Genomic DNA, 6,000 nt, shown 5'->3' with positions numbered 1-6,000 from the left:
CGATGGTATGGTCGTGATCCTTATGATAGGGGCACCTTCTATTCCGATCTCGCCTAGTCGGATTTGTCTTGATTGGCTCCAACCACCTGAAGTTTGACAGGTAGCGAATAATTGGAAGGAGTTTTTCATAAGAGATACTGAGGGGGTGAGTCTCACTTGTTGTTACTATTGGCTAGCCCGCCTCTTGCTAGCTTACCTCAAATGGTTCAAGGGCTTAGAACTCCCCGCTTAGGTGTTCTTGGTCAGACGATTAGTGACCAAGACCTGTTGAGAAGCTGCTCGGATATCGTCTTCAAGCATAGAATATTTATCCACCCGTCTAAACAGGTCGTCCATCCTTATATCTAGCTCTTTGCAAGAGACTCAAAGAAGGGTGTGCCCGGGTTTATACTTCACTTAAAGATCTGCAAAATGGCATCCATGTTGCAGGATTTTACTTGGAGTACTGCTTGCTCGAACTGTTTCATGAAGTCTCTGAGCGACTCATTCTCCTACAGCTTGATGTTCTACAGGGTGCTTATGTTCTGGTTTTGGCGATAAGAACACAGCTTCTGAGATATCCTGGAATGTGTTCACAGAATTCGATAGGAGATGGTGGAACCATGATAGAGTCAGGTCATATAGGCTGACCGAAAATACTTTGCACATCAGTGCATCATTCCCTATGTCAAGGGTCATGAGCTACCTGAAGTGCAAAATATGGTCAAACGGGTCACTCGTGTCGTCGTACATTGTGAACTTTGGCACTATGAATCCCCTGGGATGCTCGTAGTTGATGATATGGGGGCCAAACGGGGTGGAGAGCATGTCATCCAGCCGTTGATTGATTGAGTCTAGTGGAGCTCACGTCGCCAGCACTTCAGCTTGCTGCCTTGGTAGTTGGTAAGGTTGTTCTAGCGTAAGTGTCACAGTTGGGAGACCTAGATGGGCTCTCAGAGTTTTTGACATGCGTGATTACCCCTTCACGCTTGGCGCTTAAGGTACTAGCTTGGCTTGCAATGCATCTGATAAATGTGACCTTCTGTCGTGCCTCCTTTTCCTAGATACTCGGGTAGAGGTTGTTCCTTCATCCGACTGCATCTGGCAATTCGATGAAGACTCCTTCCTGGACTATCTTGAATAACTACTAAAGGAGAACTTTGTGCCCCCGGGGTAAAATGCCCCAATAGTTCGCCTAAAAGTCATATGTTGGCTCTAAGTGTGCTGACTTTGAGAGGGGCCTGCTGCGGACATTTGAGCCCACAACTCCTCATTCTCCTCTTTAAGTCGTTTCATTTGGCAGAGCAAAGTCCACATTTGCCTATCATTTTCTTATTGGCATATTTCCATCATTTCACGTCATACAAAGTAATCTTCACTACCCATCAATGTTTTCAGAACCGGACCGGTGATCGAACCGGAAAAGTTACCGGTTCACGGTTCACTAGTCGGACTGGCGGTCGAACCGCTATCAAACCGCTATCGAACCGGTGACGTCATAAATATATAATTTATATATTATTAAAATTAAAAATAATTATAAAAATTTTAAGATATATATGAATAAATTAAACATCAATAATATTATTTTATATCTTTGATATTATCAAATTAAATCATATTAATATTTTAAATTTTATTAAATGAAATATGTATAATATTTAAATGTGAATATATAAAAAAATGAAAATTTAAACTAATTTCATAATTTTTAAAAATATTATATTATTTTTATTTAATATTATAAAAAAATTTAAAATTTAATATATATTGTTTTGTTTGGCATATTAGTTAATAAAACACATGTAGCCGAGTGGTGTCTTAGGTGTACTATAGTTAAAGATTGGTCCAAGGTTCAAATCCTCTTGGTGGAGTTTTGTTATGTTTTTTTTCATTGATAATGCAATCCCACATCGGAAGATGAGAAGAACAAGGAGTCAAATGACTCCTATAAAAGCCATCCTCAGCATTGGCTTGGCATGGTCTTGTGGGCTCAAAAAAAAGCCCACAGTAATGGGATTGGGCATGTGGGTTGTGTCATAAGACAGGCCCAACATGGAATCCTTCCTTTCATGCTTACAATGAGAGGGTAATGTTTTTATTTTGTAATTTTTTTTTTAAAAAAATTAAAATTATTTGAATCTATCGGTTTCCTTGGAACCGGCCGGTTTGTCCGGTTCACCGGTTGAACCGCCGGTTCGAGCGGTTCAACCCCGGTTCGATCCCCATCCGATCCAAATGACCGGATCGGACCGGAATGGTGACCGGTCGACAGTTGGACCGGTCAGACTGGCCGGTCCGGTCCGATTTTTAAAACATTGCTACCCATGGCTAAAAATTGACTTCTGGAGGGTGTCAACACCTTAGTTCTTTCATTTCCCACAAACGACACCAATGTTGGTGCAGTGCCAACCAGATAGAGTCCGTCTAACTTCTCTAGAATCAAACAGACTTCTTCCCTGCACAAAAGGATGTTCAGATAGGTGGTTCAGGCACACTCTTCCAAAGCTTAAGTTAGAAAAGAAATAGGGCGGGTCTAATTCTTTTCAATGTCTTTATACGTGCGTACCTTTTTCATGCTTCTCATGGGGTTTTTATAGAGCGGATGACACCGTTGTCATAGCGTTAATGGTGCCTTCATGCTTTTTCTGTGATGATGGTTGCCATTAGGGCGGTAATCAAGCCTTAACAAGAGAGTCAATGACATTATCTTTACACAAATTGGGCAATCATACCAAACAAAATCTGCCGATTGGTGTCATTGCTGGCTGTCGAGTAAGAGTCTCAGACCATATAGTTGACTCTGCATTTACATTTGTCAATGTCGTAGATTGCGCGTAGCAATTAATAGACATTAACTTTCAAGCGTAAATATCGTTTAGGCCGTTGCTCAGGCACTGGATGTGATTATCTGTCTGCTCAATGCCTAGAGTCTCCAGTTATGTTGGTTAATCCGTCTGGAGATCTCAGTTGACATGGTTTGTCCATTCCGTCTGGCTTTTAGAAAGTAGGAAATCTCTTTCCTTTTGCGCCAAACGGATGATCTGCTTACCTTGGACAGACCAAGGGTTTTTTATTTGGGGGAGGACATGTGGAGGGAAACCCCCCACAGACTTTATTTGGAGTTTTTAAACGTTTTCCCTCCAAAGAACAAAAGAAAGGAAAATTTTGGGCAAAGACTTTTTATTAGGTTCATGGGTTTTATTTATAGAGAGATGAAAAATGATTAGGAAGAAAGAAACAACAAATATTAGGTGTGGGGTTTTTTTTTGTAAGTTATTTTATTATTATTATTATTATGGCTATGTAGCAACATCTATTTGGCAAATAACATAAACTCAAAGTGTATGAAATACTACTTATTTTGGGATTAGATAACAAACTTTAAAATATGCAAATATGAGTTCTCATTTTCCTAATATTTCCATATCGGCATATGGAAATACACATTTCCCATATATATATATATAGTTTAATTTTTGTAGTTTGGATTATTTTGGAAAAATATCATCTTTTTGTTAGAGCGCCCAAAACATCTTTTGTAACATAAATTTGAGAGGAAAATCAACCAAAAATTCAAAATGGAGCAAACCGACTAAATTCACATGAAGTCACATGTCAATAGGTCTCCAAACACATTAGAACTTAATCAATTATTATAATCATAAATACCTAAGTAAAAACTACTAGATGCAAGATTAAATCACGCACTTTCTTCACAAACAATTAACCAAAAATTGAATTAAACTTAATTAGTACCTATAACCATTCAAAAGTGAGAGATATAATAAGAGCAAAATCATCCAAGGTAGTTGATATTGAGGACATCAACTTACCATTCAATCAAAGAGATTCAATTTACAAACTCAAGTAGTTCATTAATTCATACAATATTTTAAATTAATTTAATATTCATTCAATTTGAAAACAGTTCAGCCAAATTTCTGTTTAACATGGTAAAATGTTGATTTTTTAAAGCATAACTTAATTGAATTCCCTTGATTTTTTTCTATTTTCTTTGAACTTTTTTTTTCAGTACAAGAATATTCTCATTCTTTCAACATATTTTCATTTAAGCATAGGTAAGCCTTTTCCAAGGGGGTTTCCCAGTTTTTTGTAAGTCACACTGTCACTTGGTTTATAATTAAACCAAGGTATCCCTTTTCACTTCAAGAAAAAAAAATCTTAAATAGTTGAATTATATCAAATATTATATGACAAATTTATTCAAAGTAGGCATGATCATGAATTCCTAAATTCTAAATTTTACCCACTAAACAAAGGAGTTCCTATCAACTAGATACTATAGAGAATTTTATTAGCATATCATATCAAACTCCTTAATTACTTAGTAAATAGATTCCAATAACAAACTAAAATGATTCTAGGGATAATAGATAGAAGAAAAAACACTTCAAAGATAGTGTAATCAATAAACTTACTCAAGTCATTTTTGAAAAAAACAATATATCAAATAACCAACAAAAATTTATCAAAATAAAGGCATGTAATAGATAGATATTAATGAAAATATCAGTATTTCAATTTTACGGATATATTGATTGATATATTTAAAAAAAAAAATCAATAAGCCTAAAATGAATCAAAACTTATGAAAATATTGAGAAAAACTCTAAAAATGATATAATAAACAATAATAAATATTTTGAAGTTGTTTTATAAAAAAAATCATATATGTATATAATATAATTAATCATATTTGATAATAATATTGTATACGTCGATAAAAAAATGAATTTTATAAGTATATATTTATTATTAAATTACATCAAATGTTATTCAACAATAATATTGTGATATTTGATTATAATATATCTCATTTTAAAATTATAATCCATTTAATTTCAATTGTATTAAATTATATAAAATAAATGATGATATATACATAAAATTTTTTCATATTAATATTTTAAATATTTAATTAATATATAAATGATATAAAAAAACTATTAAGAAAATTATAATGAGAGGTTTATATTTTTAGTGATCAATTAAATGAAATTTAAAAATAAAATATTTAGAATTAATTTGTTTATTAAAATATTCTTTTAATATTTTGTTTTATGATGGTTTTACTATATATTTATCTGGTGCTTTTTATTTAACAAATGGGCAAATTAGCCTAGTGATCGACCAACGTTCAGGGCTATGATGTTTTGGGTTTGGGAAATTATCCGAAATTTTCATCGATGTCTAAATCAATGATCCTAGGTTCTAAACTCAAGACCAAATATACTCCCTTTAACCTCATGACCTAGACTCTAACACACTAAAAATGGACTTCTAAGAATAAAATATAACATGATAATCCTAAATACTCTTAGGTTATGTTTGGTTCCCGAAAAATACTAAGAAAAGAAAAAAAATGCAAAGAAAAATGATTTTTTCATGTTTGGTTGTCATATGAAAAATATCAAAGAAAATCAAATATAATTAAAACTAATTAAAACCTTATATATTTTTAAATTATTTAATCTTTATATTAATGAGTTAATATAAATAAAATGAATTTGAAGTAACAAAAAAAATAATTTATCAACTTTTAATCTATTTTTTTATTTTCCTTCACTTTTTCTTTCCTTCTACTTTTCCTTTGTATTTTCTTTCCCTTGCATTTTCCTTCAAATTTTATGGGAACCAAACATAGCCTTAAGCTCACACCACAACATTACGGATAAAGGTAAGACACTAAACCAAGACCCTAGGCTTTAGAACAAGATATGTTTAGTGGAAAAGGAGGCTCTTAGAGATTTCTTAGGAGAAGTCCTAAGAGAATTTAAAGGAATGACTTTTAAATTGACCAAACCTTTATTTTGGAGAGCAACAAGATATTATGTCTTAACCTAGACTTGCCTAACCTCAAGCAATATGCTTACTTGACTCTTCCAAATAGACTTAGTATGAGATCTTCTCCCTTTCTTTGTGTTCAAGACTTGATTCCCAACGAAGTTGGAATTTATTGAAGAATGTACTAGAGAAATACTTTGGTCATGTCCAGAT

The sequence above is a fragment of the Vitis riparia genome, chromosome 2 (genome assembly GCF_004353265.1).
Source record: "Vitis riparia cultivar Riparia Gloire de Montpellier isolate 1030 chromosome 2, EGFV_Vit.rip_1.0, whole genome shotgun sequence".
Classification (NCBI taxonomy): Eukaryota; Viridiplantae; Streptophyta; class Magnoliopsida; order Vitales; family Vitaceae; genus Vitis; species Vitis riparia.
This window is presented reverse-complemented; position numbering follows the sequence as displayed.